Below are 24,957 nucleotides of genomic sequence, written 5' to 3'. Positions count from 1 at the left end.
AGGCAAGGCGGGTAGGGAGAAGAAGCCAGGGTGGGACTGAAATATCCCCTCCGCTTCCATGAGGAGAAGAAACTTCCCTCTGGGAAGAGACCTGCTCAGGTCTCTGCCCGACCCTGAGTGCTCGAAGAACGGATGTCCCTGAACTCAACAGGAACAAGCACAACCTCCCCTGGAAACCATGCATGCTGGGAAAGACAAAGCCTGCATCTGAGCTTTGCCCTTTGACTCCTGTTTAATAAATAATAACAGAGAGTGTTGGAACTGTGTCAGCTATGTCATTTCGGGTAAGAAAGACTTGTGTTTTCTAGGTACCAGTTCTGTAAATCCCTGAGGAGTGTGCTGCCAATGCAAGCGGGGGTCACACTGTGTTCAGCAAGGCATGTGCGCATCGGCAGTCACGTGTGCCCAGGCATATGCATTGCTTTCTCCTGTGGAAACTTAACTTCAGATCTCGTGGGCTGATTTTCTTAACCCAAAACAAAGGTCAAACAGAAAGTATGTAGCTTTCTTTTATCTGTGGAGAAATGCAGCCATCAGGCTTTCCAAAAGCATCAGCAGATTCTCCGTGTCCACGTTTAAGCCCCTCAGAAGAGCATTGCACCCTGCTCTCCCAAAGGCACCCTGTTTGGGTGCGGGGCTGGCAGCGCCAGGAGGCAATAGTCCTGCACAAGCACCAGCCAGCCCGGCACAACCTGCATCAAGGCTGGACCCGCTGGCAGCCAGGGATGGGGCGAGCTCAGAGACAGAGCCTCCTCTGAGGATGTCAGCCTACTTGGATTATTTACTGATTTCTTACTACAGTACTGAAAAAGAGAGTGAGAAAAAAAAACAACCCTCCTGACTTGCCCAAAGAGGAAACGAAAAGGGAAACTTTGAGATTTCTCATCCCTCCAGAAAGCCCCTCAGCCGGGTGCAAACGTGGTCATTGCAGCCGCCCCGCTTGCCACCCGCAGCCCCGCAGTCCCGTCAGGCCTTGCACCGCCTCCATCCTGATATCAATAAGGAAGTACAATCACTTAACCGCAAAGTCAGTTTCTTTTCTAAGCCTCGCGTTGCCTCAGAAGGTTTTTAAACAAGATGCTTTCCTGTTTTTGAAACCTGTGCATCCGTATGGTTTGCAGGTTACTCAAATAACCTTATCACTTGAAGCAACGCTGGCATGAATTTCAAAACTGCTTACTGCGGTGCTCCCCTCCCCTCTCCACACATATCTATTTACTCACAGGGAGCCTTATTTACAGTATCTTCTTGCCAACTGCTGACACAGAAGAAAAAAAACCCCTCGGTTACACATTAAGCTTTATCGTTGAAGTATTCATGGCAGACGGTGGCCAAACAGAGTTAACTGACTGACCTTAGCTTCGGGTAAGCCACCCAAGGGGGAAATTTCTACGGCAATCTGCTTGCACGGGCAGGGCTCGTTTTGCACCACCAGCCTTTTCATCTTCTCCTCACCTTCATCTGGGCTAAAAAGGCTTTTCAAAGAAAACATGGTTTTGTTTTCAGAAAGCCGAGTGAAGTAGAGCTGGTTCCTTGTAAGATCGTTAAAGGACGAATTACCAGAAGAGGAGGTTTGCTGGTAAATGTAAGGCACAGAGAGGGCTGCCTGTAGTACAAATCCTGACCTAAAATGCATGCAGCCTGCAGGTCAAAACTAATTCTTCTGCCAACAAGGGGAAAAAGAAGGCGGCTGCTGTACAAGAATATGCTGTACAGAGGGTCTGGAAAATCCAGGAATCAGCTTCAGTACGCCTGTTTTGCACAGCAGCTTTGGAAAGATCTGCCAAACGTAACAGTTTCATTTGACAGTCATCTTCTGGCTTAACTTCTGAGCTGGCCGGTGGCCATCTCGCATTGCACAATAAATGCCTGCAAAATTAATCATAAACTCCCTGCCTGGAACTCCCAGTACTGCTCTCCTGAAGGGTACCTGCAGCCCGCTCCAAAACCCTGCCAGAGGCCCAACTTCTGTTTTCACTAATGGCCCAGCCGGCAAGGGAGGACAAACCATCACAAAAAAAAACAACCCATGAACTTTATTCTCCCACTCCTGCTTCTGCAATCTGCTGGTTGAGCCGTTTACCTTTGTGTGCACTTCATGACAGCCACACGATAGCACGGCACACGGGCACTTAGCTAAACCTCACGCTTTGCAGCCTTTCTTCTCACAGCCGATGCTTGGCCTGTGAGGAAAGTCATAGGGTCAGGCCCAGAGAAAGAAGAACCCAGTGCTGCTCTCAGATTAACGTATGCCGATACTCCCTCTCCAGTAAATTTCCTACCACTGATTCGGCAGGGGTGCGGTAAGGTCCCCGTGCTGCAGCGCTGACCGCATACGTTGGTTTTGTCAGGGGCGACCAGTAGGAAAGGTAAAGAGATGGAGTGGATTTGCTCTTTGTAAAAAGCGCTGGCTGGCCAGCCCTGCCACAGGAGCATGGTGCCCGGGGCACAGAGTGGGACATCCCTAAACCCATCCTGTTCCTGCCACTCCCTGGATGTCTTGCTTCCCTGCTCCAGTGTCCCCCTCTGCAAAGTTACTTTCTCCTGCCAAGCAAGCTGCTCTGCAGCTGGGAGGGAAAACCTCCCGAACACGCAGTGCCAGCACTCCAGGGATGTCTTTCCCTGCCACCCCTGCCTCATCTGCTCTGGCAACCTCCTAAATGGCTCTGCACCCCGTTTGCGATGGGTATCTCTCCCTCCATGAACTTGCTGGAGACCCTGGCCTTGGGCAGCCCCCAGACCCTCTGAGCACACCAGGCCGCTGTCACACTGCCAGCCCTGGCCTCTCCCGTGAGGAAGTGGCTACCGAATCCAGGGTGCCATCTCTTCCCTGCAACTCTAATTGAATTGTTCATTTAAAGCAATAAGTGAATTGCATTCCTGCTATGTTAATTAGTTCCTCCGATAGAGTGCTCTTCTTCCAACAGACTAAATTGAATTGATCATGCAAACACCCCAGCAAAATAACAAAAAAAAAGCCAAGCAGGACTTAAATATCTCCAGAAGAGAGAAAGAATGTATTTTCCCAACGTCTCTAATAACAAAACACAAATGAATGAAATAAATGTGATTAAAACCAGAGATAGCAAGCAGCACACATTTTATTGCTGTGTTTTCACTTCTTATTTCTTTTTAACAAGGATAAAAATTAACTCATGCAACCTCCACCAGGAAGTGAGTGGATCTTTGAACTCCGCCATCTGGCTAGTGGAATCTGTATTTTCGTTGCCTCGGGTTACAGGTTAATCCTGCCAATTTTTATTGTTTGTAGAGGTACCTGGCCTCTTGGAAGCTTTTATAGCCTCTGTCACAGAGAGGATTGCTGCCGAGCAAAACACATGCACAAAATACTGGGGTCCACATGCTGAGGATGTTGAGAAGAGAAGAGAAAAAAAAAAAAAGACGACAGTTCTGGCTAATCTAAAATTATCCTTTCTTATTACAAGAGAAGACATTGCAACATGTTCTGGCGAATTTGCCTCACATTGCAAGTCAGTGCACCCTGCTCATGGTGGAAGTCCAGCCCAAGCATGCCCAGCAGCTGGGGAGCCCCACGTGACGACAACAGCATCCAGCTCCATCTGGTGATGTGCTCCCGGCCCCCCCTGGGCACTTTTCCATCTAGTCTTGCAAGCAGCTGGATCAATTTACTCTAGCCTACGGTGCGCCGCACAAGCACAGACTGAAATTATTACTCATGGAAATCCCCTCTGTCTCAGTGCTTTGAACAAGGAATCAGGTAGCTTTCAAGCTCCTGACAATTAATAGCCTTTGGTCGAGGGAGAACAGTGCAAACACGCTGGAAGCAATGGGTTTCAAAACAGCTTGCTTAGTTTCTACTAAATTAAAGGGAGTGGGCGGTTGAGGTACACAGTAATATTATCCAGTACAGTGTGGTCTTCATTGACGTCAGCAGGACTTTTTTTTTTTTTTCCTCTCTTTCTCTCTGTCTGTCTGCCTCCCAAAAAGAGGCACATGGAGGTTAGCTCTGTGACAGAAGCATGGCTCATACCACCCGGAGAACCTCCAGCTTTCCGTCAACAAAGCCAGAGCGCAGATGCTACCATATTGTGAGTGAGCAGCACCAAAATATATGCAAGTCATTTCAGAGGAGGAAAAAAGCTGTTGGAAACAGAAATCGTGAGGACTTACAGTAGGTATTTCTCTTCATGTTGCATGATTAACCGTTCTGACTAAGACAACGCTCTTCCTGTGGCTAGGGACACATCCTCATCTCTGATTTTGCTTGAAATAGCACATTTGACCATGATCCCTCCCCACAACTGCTGTGCCCATCCCAGCATAGCTCTGTGGTGTCTGTAACTCTATTTTCTCAGTCTCACCGAACACATAATTTTCTCTGAGGCCCCCATACTGTCGGCTGGAGGCATCATACAATAGCTGCCAGCTTTGCGTTGAAAATATGCCAAGAAGTTCAGCAGAAAAAAATTGCTACCCTTTCAGCAAACTTTTCAAAATGCAGTGTCTGCATACGAGCATGTGCAGGTGTGCACTTGCAACCTTTTCATACATCGCTGTGTGTATACTAAATAAATGGAGGTTGGACAGCAAATAAAAGGATGCACAGCACCGAAGAGCTGCAGGTAGGAAAATGGAACCACCCCAGGCCTAGAGATATCACCTACCAGGTAAAACATGACACTGCAGTGCCCACATTTTCTCTGTAAAAAAAAAACATGAAATGCAGAAAATGTTTGGGCCAGATTTTTTTTAGGGTTGTAAAAGACAAAGGGGACTTTTTATAACAAAAATGTGTACCAAAGCTGCTGTGCCAGATTCTGACTCAACACAGACATATGTATGCTTCTCAAAGTGGAAGATTTTTCCAGTAATCGAGTGGACTGAATGAGCTCATCGTGACCCACTGAGCAAGTTTTCTTAGTATTCGTTCTGAGCAAGAGAACAGCTTTCATCGGTGTTTGCACTCATTTGACTTTTCCCCTCTTCCCAAACTTTTGTTCCTTTCCTGAAACACCCTTTCCATTAGGCTCCTCTTGGTAAAAGGAGCAATTTTTTCCTCAGCGTGGCCACAGGACTTAAGTAAATATAACTGAAGGATTAAAAATCAGATGTGTTAATGAAACGATACCGCAGACATTGTGGAGTTGCAGGCTCACAAGGGAAAAGAGGACTGTCCAGGAAAGCCGAGAAACACGGTCATTTCACAAAACCCCGCAAAGGCAGACAGTACATCGTTGTGCAGGAGGCTCAAGGGAATGTGTGAAAGTGGAAGACCATGACTCACTGCAAACAAATTATGTGATCACCGACTTTGGCACATACTTCCTGTCCTTCCATATCCTGATCGCCTGATTTCCTTACGGTCACCCATGCGACTCGGTGCCATTCCACCTGTTGTTCTGAGTGGTGTTTTGTGCTGCTTGTTTAAAGTTAAGCTATGAAACTTAACATGCTGCTGTAAAGGTTGAGGAAAAGGTCTTGAACCAAGTCGTATTTGGCAGGAGTAGCTGCAATTCCCTCAGGGCCAGAGCTACAGACTGGGCTTTGCTGCAAACACCGTGCCTCCTCGTGCGCCTTCGAGTCACAGATTTTTACAGATAAGTGTTGCCTTTCCTGCAGAGTTCCCTGCTGAGGTCCCTTGGACAACAGTGTCTTTCAGGATTAATTCGCAACCTTCATCAGTGTGTTTTGGAGAAAAAAAAATGGAAGGAATTAGTAGCTACCCGTAATGATGACTCAGCATGGCAGTGCCCATGGGTTAATGGAGCTCCTATCTCCAAGTTGCCACTCCTGAGTTTTAGCCACCAACCTGTGCTCCCTTCTTCCTGCAAATGGAAAGGCAAAAACAGTTACCCTCTGGACTTTGAAAGAAAAGGAGCGTTGGTGATTACATGTAACTCTGCTAAGCAGCACTTTCATTTAAAAGAAAACACTCTCCCATTTTCCCACCCAACAGGCGCGGCTCAGGCAGTAGCCGGCTTTCTTCCACAATCTCACCAAAGCATGGGAAAGGCTTCCCAGAGCCCTGCCTACATGGGTTCAGGCTCTCCGACCAAGCATATTAACCTGAGCTGTGGCCGCAACGGTCTGCAGCACGATGTGCCCAGCCACAGCAGATGAGGTTGAAAGGAAATCCACAGGCTTCTCTGGTTCTCTTTTTCAGCTATGTTTGGAGATGTGGTCAAGTCCTGGCCACACCGATCTGCAGAGCTATCTTCAGAGAGCCCCACCACGTGAGACCAAAACTTAAGCCCAGGTTTTAAGTTCCAAGCAAGGAAGCCCTGATGGGGAAAAACATAGCCCGGCTTGCTCAGCTTGGGCTGAGGTTGCCAACTGGTTACACTGGTTTCGTGGCACAGTATCCGATGGCAGCTGCCAGCTCCTGTCGCTCCAGCCACCAAACAGCCACAGGTCAGTCATGGGTCTGAACCGTCATGATGCAGGCAAGGCTGCACCCTTTGCCTGAAGGTGGGAACAAGACCTCCAGGCAGAGCAATGCCCTGTCACCTCTGGACAAGTGCAAGTGAAAATGTTAACCATTCCATGAGCCAGGCCCCTTGAAACCCTCTTTTGTGATTGCCTCTGGCTAACCCCCATGGTTGGGCACAGCCAGCAAGCAAAGGTTCCTTTCCAGGGACGCCCCTGAGCTATTATTACCACTGCTCTCCTTCTCTACAAAGCCTTCAGAGAGCTTTCCAAGATGGTATTTTTGTGACCAAACAAAGGTCAGAGTCCCTGCTATGATAAATCAGGGCTGGTTTGGAGGCAGGTTCAGCTGACAGAGTCATCTGACCGGCGCAGCTGTGCTCAAACCCTGAACCAGTTCCCTTCTTGTGTTTCTGTCAGGCTGGGCACGAAGCTCAGACATCTGCTAGTTCCTGAATTACAGCATGCACGCAATAACGGACGTGCCCTGCTTGGGGAAGCTTGTGTTTATTATTTTCCAAGCTTTGCATCAACTAGACACACAACCAGACCACAGCATCCGGTCACCGAATCTGCTGTGCACAGCTGCCTCAGCTGCTAAAATGAATGGTGACTTCATAAGGCTGTGGCTTCCCTAGCAAAAGAAAACAGAAAAAAAAAACCAACAAAAAAAAAACCCAAAAAAGGAAAAAATTTGCATTTCCTCTTTTCCATCTTGCCAAATCCTTCCCTTTGAGAAATTATGCAAAATCCTGCCGGGTAGCACTGTACCTATCAGGAGGGCAGCATGCACACAGCCCACATCTCTGCTCACGCCTGGCAGAAACACTTGGGGGTAGTTCACAGCCACCCAGCAGGCACCAGAGCATCCAAGAGCTCTGTGGGTTTTGGGGTGATTGCTGTAAACCCTGAGCCAGCACAAGGAGAACTGGCCCCACGTCACTTCCCACGGCACCTCCTAGGCGTCGTGCTGAGCACTGGCATAACTGGTGGTCCACTGTGCCCTTCCACTTGTGCTGCCATGCCAGCTTGGGTTCCAGCGTGCCCCCCACCCCTGCTCCCACCCGCCTGCGCCTGCCTGCTGAGGGGTTATTTGCGCTTCCCCATGAGAAAGCTGCTGCCCTGCCCAGTGGCTCTGAATCATCCCCTGCAACGGCCACCAGCCCCGGCAGGAAACCGCGGTGCCCAGGCCCCGAGTGAGCCGTGTGGGGTGCTGGGGCACCCCTCCAAACCCACAGGTGCCACCGCCAGGGCGGGCAGCACTCAAAGTCCCCCCACAGCCAGCACCAGGGCCCAGGGCGAGCTCCGACCCTCCAGCTGTTGACCCAGGAATAAGCCCGAAATCCCCTTCCACCATTCCCTTGCCAGCACTGCTGAGCTGAACCGCTTTGACCTTTTCAGAGAAATCTGCCGGGACATTTCGGCTCTGCCCGCCTCGCAGCCTCAGCAGAGAGGGAGCCGGGCTGGGCTGAGCCCACTATGAAGGTCAGAGAGGCACAGCCTGTCCCTGCTGCTCAGGGGGCTGCCAGACCTGCAAACTCGGCTGTCATCTGCCCGTGACAACAGCTGCCGTCACTGCTTGGAAAGGGTACAAATGCGGTCCTGTTAATACCACAGTTTGGAGATGGTGAGGCTGTGGTCTCGGATGGGCTCGCAGGGACTGGCAGGGTGCTCTGTGCCGGCTCTTCCCCAGAGAAAAACGAGAAGGGTCTGTGCAAGAAGCTGCTTTTAGGGCTGACCGCTTCTTGGAGCTACCTACTCCTGCGCTCAAAGGGCCAAAGCGTTGTGCTCCTTGTAAGCCGTCTGGGTCTGCTTGAAAGAAACAGTAAAAAGCCCCAGGGACTCAGAAACTGTAAAGATACAAAAAAAAAAACAAAACAACCAACTTCAAGCATGTGAGCACCTCTTCCAACCATACACAAATTGCTTCCATATTTTACAAGTTTTAAAGAGCAGGCGTATACACTTTGTAAATCAGCGAGCCTGACCCTGAAGCCATCCAAAACTCATGATCAAAAACTTCTGAGTGTTTGAGGCGCAGGTGACATCATTCTCCAAAGGGTTCCTTCATCTAAGTCAACTAAAAGGTAGGGATTTTTGAAGCAGAACAACAGAAGCCCTGAAAACTTGCTCTGTGTGCCAGGAAACGTGATGCATAATGGGGACACGCAAACACAGTCCCCTCAGTATAGGTGAGAAGCAAAACAGCCCCCGTTTTCTGTACTTAGGTGGTTAAAATGACCTGCAGACAAAAACTCCACCGCCTGTGACGTATGAGTGTTCAAAACCAAAATCTATCCCTTAACCTCTGTGCCTTTTGCCTGCCCTCCCACACCTCTGCATCCCATCTGACCACAGGCATGGCACGGGGACATGGCTGAGGGGGTGCTGCCACTCAGGCGCTTCTGCAGTGCCCCTCACCGTCATGCCCCTGGGTCTTTCAAGGACTGCAAGACCCCTCTGACCCCCATCGCACCCCTGTCTGATACAGAAACGTTGTGACACCCCCACTTGCAGCAGAGAACTGAAGACAAAGACCCCAAGGGCTTGCTCTGGCACAGCTGCCATGGTTCCCATCCCAACTATCTGCCTTGCCCGGGCACCGTGGGTTTCTGTCAGCACTGCTCAACTGCTACAGTTCATACTTTGATGTGCCAAAGTTGTCTGGTACCAATTTCAGAGTATCATACACTCCCAGAAAGCTGGACTTCAGCCACTATGGACAGAGCCCAGGTTTACTCACTTACCCCAGCAGCAGTCACAAGGGCTGCAGCTAGAAGAGCAAGTCACGCAGCCCAATAGGAGCAGATCTGTAGGGCAAAGCACTCAGGGCTGAAGATCTGACACACACGTAACACACATTTGGGGAGGGGGGCTTACTTCAGACTGGCTGCAGTCTGGCCCTATGGACTCAGCTGGGAAGTGGATGGGGTGTTCCTGGAGAGGATATTCCAGTTTAGTCCCCTCCAGAAGGAACCCAGCCTATGCCCTCCAAGACCACCCCAGAAGGTGAATAGAAGCAGAGCATGTGGGAGCAACCAGGAGGTTTGCTCCAAAGGGTGTCCCCAGCCTGAACTGAGCCGGTCACGCAGGCCCTTCCAGCTCATCCATCTACCCTGGGCACAGAGGTGGAAGAGCCCCAGCACCACTGCTCACCAGATACCGACTGACTTGCACGAGCAGCCCAGGTGGATCCAGGAGCCCTGACACAAGGCACAAGCACAGAGGGCACTGGCTGAGAAGGGGAAGGGGAGGGAACATGTTTAGGACAACATGTTTGCCAATGCTGCAGAGGAGGATGGACACAGAGGGATGGTCCCTGCCTGTGTACACTGGGATCCTGCAGGACAGGATGGGGTTTTCCCTGCCATCCCATCTCCAATCCCAGCCCACATTGTGGTCCTGCAGGCTGCAGTGATGGAGAAGGGAGGTGCTCCTCAAACCCAAACGCTCACCCTACCACTGTGCGAAGGCCTGGCCATGGAGGTGGAGGTGGTGTGACCGGGCCATCCGGCTCAGTCTCAGCCTCCACCGGGACAAGGCGGTTGGGCGGGCTGGCTTGCAGCCCGGACAGCTCCAGAGAAGAGCTGCTGTAAGAAGGATATGAAACCTTGTCATTGTGAAAGTGGGAGGTGACGGTTCCTGCTAAGGCAAAGGGTTGCAGGGTGATTTCACTGTCAGCATGCGATGCAATTCACTGTGTGCCAGCCAGGAGGGCCGGGGTGTGGGCAGGCAGCCTGCCCATCCCGCTGCACTTCCGCAGAGCTCTCCCCACTGGCACAGCGGCCACGGCAAACCTCCCAAAGTGTCGGCCATCTCCACCAGCCAGGGCAGCTAACAGCATGGACAAGGCCATCTCCAGCACCCAGCACATAACCCACCCCTGCAAGACAACTCCTTCAGGGCTGGGGTGGTTTGGGGTTGAGATCCCTCCTTGCAGTAGTGCATTAGGGTTAACTTTAAGGAGGTATCAGTGCCTCGTGGAAAGCATTGCAGTAGCTGCAGGGGCAGACACCCTGTGGTTAGACAGCTACCTTAAAATCACTCTCAGATGAGGCTCAGATAAAAACAGAAGTGCTAGTTTACAAAATCTAAACTCGACAGTGGTTACAGAAAATTATCAGACTTGTCCATGAAGAGTGGCAAAGATCCTGATGTCCCTGCCTGCCTGGCGCCCATGGCCTGCGATGCCCACGCACAAACAGCTGATGTTTCTCTGGCTGTGGCCCCATCCATGTGCCACCCGGTTTCCTAAGCCTGCATTGAGGGAAAGAGGATTTGGGGTGATATGCCTACACTTTCTCTTCTACCCTAACACAACCTTTAGGACTTCTTTGTACTCCAGCCTTCCTTCTCTTCCTTCCTGGGACTTCTTAGTGTCCAGTGTAAACAGTAAGGAGCTGGACTTTCCTACCCCTGCTGAGCCCCTCTGCTGTGGGGCAAGAGTTTTCCCCTTTCCCCCAGGGAAGGGGTCAACCTTTGGGCCATGGATAAAGAAGCTCCTGCACTGGCATTGCTGATGAAGTTCCCACGTCACCAAGCCACAGGCAGAACATCAAGCATCTCCCAGCCAGCATGGCACACAGAGAGCCATAATGACCAGAACCCAGCACGACAGTAACCAGCTGCTGGCTTGCCACTGAGGAGGTGGGCTGGGGTGAGCTGGCTGCCCCCAACCCAATCTCAGAGGCTGTGGGGTTTGGTTGCCCTCTCCCACTGCGTGCATGCAAGACACACTGGCATGTGAAGGTCTGCACTGTCAGACACGGAAGGTTTTTCTTTTCCACTGCACCACTGTCTGCCTGCTTGAATCCAGCAGCTGTTTAGTTGCTCCCATCAATGCTTGCATAGGGCAGTTGCAAAGAAAGATCTGTTGGACTAAAACAGTGGAGGAAATATCGGTCAGTCAAGAGGAATAAATATTTAAGAAAATGCATCAAAGCAATGGAATGAGGATGAAAGGGGTTAATGCTTGTTTTTAGAGACCTACAGGACTTAACTTGTCATATCTTTGGCTTTATAGGGAAGAACAAAGACAGGAAGATAAATGCAAACACTTGTGACAAGGAGGGTGGCGTAAAATCGGGAAGGTGCCAGGTAGCAACAGTTTAGAGTTTCATGAAAAAGCAGGGCCATCTTAAACAGCCAGATGCCCATGAAATGTTATTTTTGGACACCAGAACTGACTTGGAGGGAAGTGTGACATTTACTGAGTCACCTCCACCACTTCCTGCAACACCTGGAGCTGACTTCAAGGGCTCTCATTTAGATACTGAGAATTTGCTCACTGTTCAGGCTGAAAATAACACCGTTTACTTTCATTTTTTTTTTCTGCAAAGCCCTGCTAAAAGCATGATCTGTGATGCAACAGCCTCCGGTGCACCTCCAATCCCCATGTGCAGTTCACACAGCACGATGAAAGAGCAATTTAAAAGTTATCAGTCATCTGCTCCTTCTCCCAGGAGGTAATCAGCAACACGTAGCTGCTTTCTCCTTGGATCCAGTAACCGGCGACAAGACTTTATTTTCCCAAACCGCCCAAACCATGCTGCATCCTGAACACTGGTGGAGCTTTTTGCCGTTACCTCTGACTGCACCAGCAAGCTGTGGCCTCCTCAGCCTCAAGCACTCACCGCAGCGGCTGCAGCATGAACGGAAATAATTTGGAAGGACAGCTCTGAATCTCTGCCTTTGTGAAGAGTCATTCGGGGCTCCTGTGTCCCTGCTCACTCCTGCCAGAGCCCTCCGGGGGTCAGGATGCACAGCCCCAAAGTGCAAGCAACTTCAGCGGAGTTGAAAAGAAATGCTAGATCAAGTTAAAAAAAAAAAACAAAAAACAACACACCAAACACACAGAAATATTTCTTTAGTTTCATATTTAATTCATTTTTACACATTTCTTCTGTTTTTAAGTATTCCCCTTGCTGGGGATGTAAACCTCTAATGAATTCATAGTGTATAAACCATTTAAGCTTTAAATCCCCCTGTTTTGATATTTAGCTTTTTAATAAGGAAAAGATCGACTTTGCACCTTGGTATTTCAGAATTTGCACAACATTTCACATCCAATCCAAAAACATTTGCAGTGTTTCTTTCAAAAGCCAAAGCTGGATAAAGAGCATTTTGGCTTTACGAAGACGTAACCTTCCAGTAAAAGGCATTACTGTTGCAAAGGATCAGCCACTTAAACCCAAGTGTCTCTGTTGGCAGCGCATCCATTACAACAACTGCTCGTACAGGATATGACATGTGAATGTTTAGTCTGTGCAACAAAAAAAAAGCAAAAAAGAAAAAAAAAGCTTCAAATACTAACTTTTGGTGAACGGCCGAGAGCTTCTCGTATCATGTAGAAATGTCAAAGGTGAAAGAGGAACCAGGTTGTCTGCTGTTAGAAATGTCTCCTCCTGCATCACGCTGGCCTGTGAGAGCCGTATGCACAGAAGGACCGTGGAAGTGCTAGGAAAGGATGAAAAACATTCCTTTCTTATGAAGTACACCAGTTTCTTGGGGGCTATTCCACTTCAGAGTCAGGTGGGAGTAAAAGTGCAAAGCTGTCTGAAGAAAGCTGCGACACCGTGTTGCTCAGCTCGTGCATTTTGATGACCAAGACCCCCGAGACCCACGGAGCACCAGCTTTGCAGCACGGCAGTGCGGCAGGAGAACAGCGCTCGCCAAGCGAAGAGAAAACCCGCTGGTGCAGAGACTGCATTGGTGCTCTGGTTGCTCCAGTGCTTAGGGCAATGTCTAAGTTTAAGGGGAGAGTTCATTTGTTTCAATCTCTCCTTGGCTTCTCTAGTCTGGGATATTAACTGAAAGGCACAGAAAAATGTAATGTGGACAATAAGCTGCCTATTAAAAAATATAATGTTGCTGCATTGAGCCTCCAGGGCCTCAGAGGTTTCACACAGGATGTCACACAGCTGGACATCCAGCTCTGAAAAATTAGGCTGGACAGAGTAAATTACCTTCTTTCCAGCTGGACATATTTTACAGCCAGTCAGTCTGCTGTGTTAAATGGAAGAAAGGAAAGACCAGTTGTGACGTGTACCCAAGCTGGGATTTTCTGATCAACTCTTTTTTTCCTCTTTCTACTGGTAAACAAACACCTCCCACACCACCGCCATGGCAGCAGGATCCTGCGCACCGCCACGTTCTTCACAAAATTACAAAAAATGGTAATTTATAGTAAATCCCTCTCAATTAAAGACCATAAAGCTCTGCAGTTAATCAAGCTGATTAAATGAATCAAACCTGTTAAGAACAGTTTTATCAAAACATTTACATTTCTGCTGAGCAGAGATTCATGTGACTTTGAACTGCAAAGTACACAGGTTGCCATGAGAGGACTAAAAAGAGGATTGAGAACATTAACCATGTGAAAAATCAAGCCTCCTCCTGCCTCTCCCAGCGTTCGTTTAAACAAAGGAGCTCCCCGGCCCATTCCTTTCATCACCCTGTTGGGTATCTTCTTTCTGGAAAGAGAGGCATCACTTACCCACAGCGGGAGGCTTTCCTGACACGTGGGTCCAAATGTCGGGACTTCACTTCCAGTGTTAAGAAACATCTCCAAACTGCTGCAAGAGACCCTGGGAGAGCAGCACCCCTCGTCCAACCCATGGTGTCCCCCCATGGCACGTATCCAGGTAGAACGATGGCCTCATCTCTCAGGTCTGAAAGCACCTATAGAAGAAACACGTCTGTAAGAGTACACAGCAGAAACATTTCCATAGCTGTTTGGAAGATTAAAGTAACTCAGCAGGGGATTTTTTCATTTTAGGTAAGTATGCTCAGCTTCAGTTCCTGCAGAGATAGGTCCAATAAAGGCCTTAGATGCCTAACTTCTAAATGTAGACACTCAAACCTCCTCTTCAGCTGTCGCCCAACCGTGGAGAGGCGTACAGCTGAGAGGCACTTAAAGTTCCTCCAGCATGCTATACCGTTCAGAAGAGAGCAGAGGAGGTTTGGTGAGATCATATTGACCTGTGCCACATCAGGACCCACCAGCAACATCTCTGTCCTCCCAGAGCTTCACCTGATGGGGCTGAGCTGGGAGCAGACAAACCTGTAATGGCTGGCCACAGGCTGACCTGGCATTGAGGGTTTTCTCTGAGCTGAGGGAAAGCGAGAGGCACCCTCTCACAGCACTCCACATCTATTTTAGGATAAATAATGTGTGGGGATGGCCGTCTCTCCACTCACTGGAGAGCAAGTCATGACAGAGGGACTTACACCAAACGTCTCACTTCCATTGCCCAGCACTGCAGCCACAGTAATGTCCTACCCACTGAGGATTTAGTGAGAGCACACAAGCCCAGTTAAAAAGGTGGTGGGAATACGCCTTCCCTTTTCACTCAAAGAGCGCGTTCAGGAGAAGCTCTGTAGATTCAGCATCTTGCAGTGAGTTCTGCTAAGGCAAAGACAAACTTGGCATCAGTGCTCCAGCTTCCGTGCCATATGCTTTATTCGTCTGAGAGTTGTTTTTCCTGCAAGGGAGGGTGGATTGGCAGGTACAGAAAGAAATTAATTAAAATTACTTCGGTTGGTTCTTCGTACTGGCCACCATCTCCATTTTTATTTTATTTTCATGCCCGGAATAATCCTGAAACAGAGATATCCTCTCCCAGAGCACAACAAATACTTGCAAAAGGAGTGTCTGAAAGGCCATGCTCCTTGGATGAGCCTGTAAAGGTTACAAGTTGTGGCTGGAATATTTCTAAAGAGAGTGGTAGAAACCAAGAGGCTGATAATAAATCCCTTGAAACATTCAAGGCTGTGTTGGATGGGGCTCTGAGCAACCTGATCTGGTTGGAGATGTCCCTGCTCCTTGCAGAGAGGGTGGCCTAGATGGCCTTTGAAGGTCCCTTCCAACCCTAACCATTCTATGATTCTATAAAAATAACGTGTTATGAAACCAAACACCCTGACATGCTGTGCAACGACCTGGGTATTGGTAAAGATACCTTGTCTGCTTCTGTGCAAGCCCCTTGCCTGGTTTTGCAACAACAGCTTTCTCAGAGGATGCTTATACTGAGCTACTTATTCCATTTTGCACTGCGTGTCAGATAAATGGCAGCCTTTTTAATGGAAAGGCAGACATTTGATTATTTTAGGTTCAGGGATTCTGGCCAATTCCTTCCCAAAAGTGGCTGGGGTTGAACAGCCAAAGAAAATTTATGCACTTAAACTTAATGGGGCTTAAACATTGCAAGTAACAACGTAGAAATGGACGGAAGCCTGAGGGGTAGCACAAATCTCCAAGACAAGGACTTTTCTGCTCAGAGAAACTGCCAGCAGCTCCTGATAGCGGCCATTACAAATTTATTTGCATGTTCTGCTCTTTAAATGTATATATTATTTTCAGCTAAAACAAAGTCTGCATTCATTCTCAGGGTCTTGTGATCTTTCTGCACCAAATGGCTTCCAGGTCTCTCCATTGGCTGTAGCGAGTTTTTATTTACACATGCAAAACAAAGCTTTGAAGGGTTTAGACCTCAAAAGGATAAAAATTAACCCAGCAGCCACAGGTAAACAGGGTGGGACATTTGGCTCCCACAGCTTTGAGAAGCTTCCAGTTCACCGCCAGTTTAACACAACCGTACTGGTGGAGCTACCCGGACAAAGCCCTTTGCCTCTCTCCTTTCCCTGGTCATGATAGGTCCAAAGCCTATCCTATTTCCACATCTAACATCTTCGGGGAAGAAATAGTCAAAAAGGTTTCTTAAGAAAAATGAAATGTGCATAGACATCCTCGTAAATGCTCCTCAGCTAGCGTGTGTTTCACAGGCCGTCCTCTGAACAGAGCAACTGCAGGCACTCGTGTGCCAAGGAGACCTTGGCATATTGGAAATAATTCAATAACGAACAATCAAATAACTAAAGGGAAGATTAAATAACTAAATAGTACAGTTTGGGTAAATAAACCCCTAAGAGGGAGATAAAATCATTTGAAGGTGTCAACATCAAGGAGAGAGTGCTGTTTACACAGCTCTAGATGGAGTGTAACAAGAAAGGAAAATACCGCTTCCTGCAGAGAAGGAAAATGGAGACTGGCAAAAAGAGCTGCTAGCGCCCCGCCACTAACCTCCGCAGTCCTCTCACCCCCTGCCAAAACCTCCATCAGTGTGGAGGTTGTCAGGCGAGCAGAGAGGAGTCCCCAGAACCACTCACAGCCGCGATCGCGAGACTTTCCCACAAAGCAACCTGCCACACACACCACGCGTGCCACCCGCCAGCATGCCCGTCCCCCTGCATCTCCTCCTCCCACAGGAAAAGAGAATTCCCACGTGTTTCGCTTCATGCATTGCCATCGCTAAAATACCGTTTCTCCTCAGCATTTGATGCAATGGAAAACCACGAAGTAACCGGTAAGTCTGCAAAACAGCAAGCCCACCCCTGGAGCCTGCAAATGCTGCATTACAAACGCAGGTCAGTATTCATCTATAGCGACGGGCTCACCAAATGCGTAGCAGCAGGATTTCACGCGTACACGTACATCTTTTCTGGTGGGACCATCCGCAGAGTGAAAGTTTCTCACTTCACCCTGTGAGCACTGTCTGGAGTTAAAGTTGCTCAACACCTCCCATTAATGAGCGCTTTCTGCTACGCACAGCTTTGCCAAAGCTCAGCTGCTCAAGCTCAAATACTCCGTGCTGGATGTCTGCCTCAGGCAGATTCTTTTGGTAATTTTTAGCTAAAACAATTCAACTGTCTCCTAGAATAAGATTAGCAAGATATGTGTTAGCTTGCCCTGCTCAAATCAAGAGATTAAGCACCTCTGTCTTCACAGGCTGGCACTGATGCTCAGCCAGGGAAGGGGGATGTGCCTTCACAAGGGTCCTGAGTTTTCCCACCCGTGGTCAAGTTACAAGTTACACAAAACTTCACCCTCCAAGTGCCCGATGGGGGCTTGTTCAAGTTAGGCAAACAATTTTTCTGAGGACTCCATCTGTTTTGGTCTTTCAGAGCAGAGAAAGACACTGGCTGCTGCTGCCATCGCTGAGGGCTGACGTTCGTTGCGGCATGAAGGTAGAGTGGGGATCTTCTCATCCTGCCCAGCTGCAGCCATAAATGGGGCAGGATTGGGACCTTTCCCTGCACAGCCTCCACTCACCTCCCCAGAACCACCTGTCCTGGACGTTAAAAGAGGTAGAGTTGTTGTGGGGAAAAAAAAATATTTACATATGCATTTGATCCTGCAGCTAAAAGCAACACTATCGCAATGCCTGCACAGATGGGAGCCATGCTCAGATGGCAAGGGCAGTGTTAAATCAAGCATTTTCTAACTGCCAGGGCCTTGACTGTACAAACTTCCATACTTTTGTTCTACGTTGATTTTGTGTCATTTCCTCGGTTTGCAGATAGCAAACTGAAATAAAAATGCAGGAATTCCATCGTACAGCAGCACACCGACCAGCGCCTGACTCACCAGCAGGACTGACTCTTATTCGTAGGTGTTAATTCCGTCATGCTTGAAGAGCAGAATAATTTGGAGTACTGAGAGCCCATCAGTCTCTGCTGAGGGAGCAGGCAGGAAGGAGTCACAGGTTACGCCAATGGGTTTCTCCAAATATTTGCTGACAACCGACAACTACTGCGTGGCAGAAATCCCTGGGTGGGATTCTCCAGGTTCTGCAGGAGGTATGATCTGGTGGGAAGAGATACTCCCAAATCTGAGCCCTTCTGCACCTCCTAGTCCTTCCAGCCTGTTTTCTGCCTTGGTCCTGCTCCCACATCCAGTTCCACATCTGACATCAGTCACCCTCCCCAGGCCGGGGGTCCTCAGCCTTTGCGCTGCAGTGAGGCTCCCTCCCTCCCCCGGCCAGGACCAACATCAGCCTTCCTGCGTGTCGGCCTAAGGATCATCAAAAGAGCACATCTGAGAGCATCTCCAGGCTCTGGTCCCCAGCACAGCAGTGACCCTGTCAGCACAGGAAAACAATTTCAAAGCACTGCCGCTCTGCACCTGCAGCAGGAGTGCCTGCCGCACTCTCGTCTGTGATTTAGCCGCTGGACTCGAACAAGTCTCCACTGAGCAAGTGCCTTCAGAGAATTCAGCTTCTAACTCTCAAGAAGTTTCTGTTGAGTGCCTGACATCTGAAGCCTTTTTATTTCCCAGGGTTTCTTAGTTCAAGTTTTTTCCCGCCATGAAGAGCAACCAAAGGCACATTCCTGATATCTGCCAAATTTCCAGCCTCTGCTCCAAAGGCAGAAAGTACTAGAGTTTCTCAACAGATCACTTTAAGAACATGTTTGAATACGAAGAAAAAAATTTGCTTCTCTTGTCTTTTTCTTGTAAGCAAGCAAAAACACTTTTTGCTGAAGCTCCCCAAGTGCACTCAGCCTGAGACAGACACCCAGCACAGAAAATCTCAGCTAAGCTGTAAGCATTTGAAGCTTGCAGCGGTTCCAGGCAATGAAACATTTGGTCTTATAAGAAATATTGAAGAGTCTTAAGAACAGTCAGAGGCAACAAAGTCATCAATTACATGTAATTTAAACTGTGCTTCTGCTGAGCCAGGAGTGGAGATGAACAGAAAATGCCTGAGTTTGATGGTAAATTCCCCAAATTTGGGACTGCTTTTGTACTTTCTAAGACGACCATGGTCAAGGCACGGGTTACCTTCAGAGGTGCCTGAGCTCTGCCATATGCTGCCTAGGCAGAGACTGTTTGCGACCTAGATGGGCCCGGTGGGTGGCTCTCCCCAGGGACCCTCCGCTGGCTCCCTGCGAGCCCACTCTGGGACCCAGAGAGGTATCTCCCCATCTTTCCCATGTTTGGGGACCACCAGGCAAGGCTACTTATCCTGGGGGGATGCCACAGGGATGAAGGTGCCAAGTAGATCCATTGTCTTTCCGCTTGCTTGGGAGCTAGACACAGTGTGCTGCTGAGCTGGGCAGGGGAGCAAGGGCCCCCAGTTTCTCGGAATTACTGTGTATTTATGGATTATTTAGAGTCTGGAGTAATGGGCACCTTAGAAAACCCTCAGAGAAGGGTGATGCCAGAGGGAAAGCTGTGTGTTGTTTTTATTTCAGATCAGTCCAGGAAAGTCGCATCACTTCGCAATGATGCTATGGCATGACTAACGTGCCTTGCCGCTATCTCCTGGGTCTGTCACTCTGCTGAGCATTTCCACCCCCCACTGGCTCTCTCCATCATGCCATCACTTTAAAAATAGTTCCTACACACAGGAATGGCACTCGTGCCTGTGCCGCAGTGCCCTCCAGCAGCGCCTGCCAGGCCACTGTGGCCGCTCTTCCTGCACCAGGTCGTCCCACCAACCCCCATGGTGCCATGCCCACGTCGGGCCGCTCTCACTCGGGAGCTCTCACTCGGGAACTCTCTCTGGGGAAGCATCTGCATGGCACGTACTACCTCATTCCTCATTTTCAAAGCACAGGCAAAGCCTCTTCCTTGTTTTTTTGTGCAGACTCGAGCAGGAGGCAGGTAGCTGGCCTGCAGCAGACGGGCTCAGCCCATGCTTCCTTCCTCTTGCCTCCCACCTTTTTCCAAGGATGCTCCCAGCACACTTGCACCTGCAGTGGAGCCACAGCACCTGCCAAATCGCCCCTCTCCCTGCTCTAGAGACAGCTTCACCTGTGACCATAGAGCAGGCGCATTTTATGGCGCCGCTCATCAAACCCCTCTTTCATAGCCACCCCATGATGCCCTGTCTTTGCAAAAGAAAACCTGCTTATTTACTAATTTTTGCTGGCAGCAACAGGAAGGAGCAGAGGGGGGAGTGCAGGGAGGGAAGAGAGAAGTGTGTTTTCATTTCTGTGCTTTTGATTTTGCCTGGGCAATCCAGAAGAGCTGCCCTCACCCAGAGCAGACGGTGCGGCTGCTGCCGGGGCAGCTGTGGCACCGCTCCGTGCAGTCAACTCATGCACAGGGCTTCACGCTAATAATTAAAACCCAAGCCTCCCCACTTTTCTCTGTCCTTCAAGCCCTCCCCGTGTGTCTTCTATAATTCCATTTTCAGCTCTCTTGCTTCTTTCCACTCCTATTTTACAGATATTTTTGTTCCTTTCGGGGAGCACCCTTGTGCCCAGGTGACAAGTTTAGAAGGCAGAGGGCTGCAGCAAACGCCTCACGAAGCCCAGCCAGCAGCCCCTCGGCCCCCTTCCTCCCCTCCTCAAAGTTCACATGGTTTGGTATGCAAGCTTCCTGCCGCCTGCCCGGCCAGCCTGCCATTCACAGGCAAACTGCGCTCCTCCGCTTGGCTCCCGAAGAAGAATAAGTATAAAAAGCCCTGCAAGTCTTGCTGCTGAGCCAGCAGGAAACTCAAACTGCTCTGAGCATGGGAACCAAGAGAACCGCTGTGGCCAGCACAACAGGTATTGTTTGGGAGGAAATCCCGGCAGCAGACACAACCGCCTACGCACACACACATATAATGTGTATATATATATCCGTGTACGCTCAGTGAGGGGTTGGAAAAGTGGAAGGTTGGGGAAGTGTCAGAGGGTGGAAGAATAGATTAGCAGCTATATCCAAGAAAATAAGAGAGCTTCTCAGCCAAGCTCAACAGTTGTTTCACTAGCCAAATAACTGGCCTGTTTGCCGCACATTCAAACAATGTGGGACCTCAGGGTAAGGCGATGTCTCTGGGCTTGGTCTCTTGACCATGGTCTTTTGACACATCTTTCTACATTCCTGTTTTTGTTTGCATCAGGGAAGAGTTTATGAGGCAAATATCCCGTTTGTTCCCACTTGCCATGTTTTGATGTATGTCAGGGAGCAATTTTTTTAACTGGATTCCTTTTGAGTTGAAAGGCAACCAGGAGATGGACTCCAGGAGTGCATCTCCTGCACTCCAACCATCAATGAGCATCCCGTCTCCGGGAACCCAGAACGGAAGCAGTCTGATGTAAATCCCCTGGCATACTGAGTCTTCAGCACCAAAAAGCCACCTCTGTGGATCTGCTCCCACTGCACCACACCAGCTGCTAACATGGGCACAGTCTATCTGCAAATATGATAAATTTAAGTGCAAAAAAAAAAAGAGAAGGAAAAGCTTGAATTGCATAACTTCTTTTTTTTCACCAAAAAGAGAATAAAAGCTGTGGTAAAACAGCTCACAAACCCCACATTCTCAAGGAGTCCTAACATGTGAGTTTGACAAGACTATAGTGATACAGGAGTACTTGTATATCTGTCTTGCAGTCTTTCTTGACAAAGATACTGTAAAGAAGTAAACCTGAGCACAACAGGTCATCCCATCCAACTCAGCATCCCATGCAGCCATTTCAAGGAGCAGCAGCAGTGAAAACCCCAGATAAGAGAATATGTGACCCCAAACCTCATGACCACAAGGCAATAGCTAGAAAAGCAAACTTTCCATGTGCCTTGGAAAGTGAGAAAGCAAGCAGAATGAAAGGGTCAAACTTCAAGTCAACATGAAGACAAGCAAGTGACAGGTCACCCTTATGGGATTGATGTTTGTTCCCCAAATACTCCAGACTGAATGGTATTATGAGCACTACCAGCCAAATGTCCAACATTTATGCATGGCCACGTTTCTCAACTGCCTTAAAGCCTTCTGCATTAGTATTTTACTCGCTACACAGAGAGGGGTCAGCTGTGAAAGTCAGATCTGGACTGAGCTCCAGCATCCTCAAACAGCTCCTTTTGGGGGAGAAGAGGGGAGATGATCTGGGGTTGTGTCCTGACTCCACTCTAGTCATAGGACTACATGGAGGAGCATCCGTGTAACTGAGGTCATTTCTTTTGTTTAGTTAGACAATTTTGGGGTAGGAAACCTCAATGCACAGGCTTGTTTTGGATAAACACCAAAAAGCAGTTTGGGAACTTGGCCGAAACAAGCTGATTCTCCAGAGTCTGCAACACCAGTGGAAAATGTGGGTAAGAGCTTACCTCTGCTATCAGCAGCTTTCCCGTAACAGGTTCTTCGTGTGCTACATGGGATCTCTGGGGTGCTCAGGACTTCTGCAGTGCTCCCACCTCTGAGAGTCCACTGCAGGGCCAGGAGCCTGCTGAGGGAGGGATGATCTGAAGTCTTCACCTCCCGGACTCCCAAAAGAAAAGCCCTCCAGAAATTAATGTATCCTAACACTGTGCTCACTGCCTTAAGGCCCCGGCAGGCGGGCGCTGAGCAGCGATGAAGGCCTGCTGAGCTGTCAAGAGCCGAGCGGTGGGAAAGGCAGCTGGTTTGCACACAGATAACCTGGGATGTTCAGAGCAGCCACATGGAGCCAAGAATGGAAAACGTGACCAGTCCTTCGTGGCAGAAGGGATGGAGTCACATGCAGCAGATTTTAGTCGGGAGCGCGAAGCCCAGAGCTTCCCACCAGTGCTCTTCCCTGCTATGGCTGCTGGGAAGAAAACAAACCAGTGTCCCAGGGAGCAGCAGCCCCTCGTTCCCCCACAGCTGCCCGGTTTCCAGCCTGCACGCTGGTGACACGAAGCAGAGGCACTCACTCCTCTCCTCACCCATCCCCACTCAAAGAGCACTCTGAGGAAAGGGAATTAAATCCCTTTGCATGGACGCACCATCGCATTCCTGTGCAGCGGATGGTGGAGCGCTCCTGCCCTGGGTTGCGTTGCATGCATGCTGCACCGCAGGCACAGCGCGTGGCTTCCCCTTGCCCTTACCCATGTCTAAGGGCAGTGCTGGTCACAGGGAGCAAACAAGCAGCCACAGCCTCCCAGGCCTCCACGGGATGAGCAGAGAACAGCCTGAGCCACCACAATTGCAATGGTCGCTGTGTCATCCTTGTCCTCCTGCGTGAAGCGTAGGGACCGAGTGAGCAGGATGTGTGCTGGGGTTGGAAAGAAGACCCACCTCCCTGGGGCTCGGGAGCGGAGGGAAAAGGCAAAACCCCCTCAGCAGCAGGCTGCAGGGGCTCTCACACACAGCCTTGGCACCGTGCCTCCCTGTTGACCAGGAAAATTGGCCGCCATTATGCAGAGCCCCATTCAGTCTCCCAGGGCCATTCAGCACGTCGCTGGTGGATGGACTGTGGGTGAGGCGGACACCCATTAACAGACACCGTGAGCAGTGCACAGCCAGCGCCTCACATTCACCACCCACGGGGTGGGATATCCATCAACGGCTTTTGCAGAAAGCCCCCCCCGTTTGCCGGTATTTGTTACAGGAGCCCAAAGAGGAGAACAAAACTCTGAAGCAAGGTAATACTTCTAATTTGAAGGGGAACATTTCTTCCTCCATTAATTATTTCCCATGCTATTCCTGGTGGTGACCTTCACCGGGAAGGAAAAAAAAATTCAGATTTGTTTTTATATCTTTTATTTGACTTCCTATACTAAAGCCTCTGGCTAGAATGAGTCACATTTATATCAGCCGTCACACTATATCATGCTGTATCGGTGCTGATACCTGTCTTGTCTTCCTCACCATTAGGGTTCGTTAAAATTAAACCAGGCAATTTGCAGCTATATTTAAAGATTACCTGCCTCAGTGGCGGTGCCCATAATACCCTTATTTCATCTTTGGAAGTAATAGCGTGAGGATTACATTTGAGACCGCTGGCAATCCGCCCCGGATTGAAGGGAAATCATCCTGGTTCTGTGCAGAGAAGCGTTTGCCTGTTGCAGAGCAGGCATCTCTTCTCCGACCGCTTACGATGAAATCCCTTATGTGCACCGCTAGCCTTTCACATAGTCACTCACCCTTCTAGAGATTCCTAGCGTTATTCCTGCTCCCGCCGTGCAACAGAGCTGCATGCTGAAATTACGGCCCCGAGAGGCAGAGAGCGTCACTTCTCTGGGTGGGGGGATGACCCTCATGGTTCCTTGTCAGCCATCAGCCCAGCTTTCCCTGCCTGACAATTTAACAGGTTGAGAAGAAACTCTGCCAGTGAAGTCTCAGAGACTCGCACCCTTCTGACAGGGCTTCCCACAGAAGGCAGCGGGCTGGACCTTGGTCTCCCATTTCATTCAAGCTTGCCTTCTTCCTCTGCTTTATAAACACAGTGCTCGCAAAGCATCATCTTGCGCATGAAAGGGGCACTTGCGAGCAGGTTAGCTTCCAGGTATTTCTTTTTTTTTTTTTTTTTAAATGTGCATTTGGATTGCAGCAATGGCCATACCCTGCCAGGAGCTGTGTGAGTGCCCAGGAAAAGCCACAGCACTCAGCTGCTTCCAGCCTATAAGTGAAGCAGTCAAAAGGTTAAAATAAAAATGGTACATTAGAGGTTAGAACATAATAAAGTACTTGAAAAAGAGTTTGATCTTCATCCTACAGAATCCCAAGGGATCTTAGTCAAAATGTAGGCATTCCACAGAGACTGAACATTTTTGTCTCCCACACAAACGCTGTTGTTATGCGTCTTCCATTGCTGAGAGACCCGTGACCTGCAGTACGAGGATGGAACAAATGCTGGCTGCTGGCCAGGCAGAGGACCCGTTCCACCTCTGAGCCATGGCTCATGACATGCCAGCTGGCCCGCTGCAGAACAAAAACAAACCTCTTCTTGTCAGCAAAACAGCATCACGGACCTCTGTGTGATGGCAACTAATTTAAGGCAAATTGCAAAAAGTGTGATGAACAGCAGGGGGTAAGGAAGACT

General features: G+C 49.4%; 1 long non-coding RNA gene across 1 annotated transcript in view; it reads right to left on the bottom strand.

Moving 5' to 3' along the window:
- Positions 1-3,131: 3,131 nt before the first annotated feature.
- The window catches only part of LOC147601364 (uncharacterized), a 46,614-nt gene continuing 24,788 nt past the window's right edge, over positions 3,132-24,957 (bottom strand). Inside the window, exons 4-6 of the long non-coding RNA XR_015257962.1 lie at positions 13,904-14,088; positions 12,722-13,413; positions 3,132-5,807 (exon numbers count right to left, since the gene is read on the bottom strand). This is a non-coding gene — a long non-coding RNA (uncharacterized LOC147601364). The remainder of the gene's footprint in view (positions 5,808-12,721; positions 13,414-13,903; positions 14,089-24,957) is intronic.

This window comes from Chlamydotis macqueenii, chromosome 3 (assembly GCF_036417535.1).
Source record: "Chlamydotis macqueenii isolate bChlMac1 chromosome 3, bChlMac1.mat, whole genome shotgun sequence".
Lineage (NCBI taxonomy): Eukaryota > Metazoa > Chordata > Aves > Otidiformes > Otididae > Chlamydotis > Chlamydotis macqueenii.
Note: the sequence above shows the minus strand (reverse complement) of the source record. Positions and strands in the feature narration are given on the sequence as shown.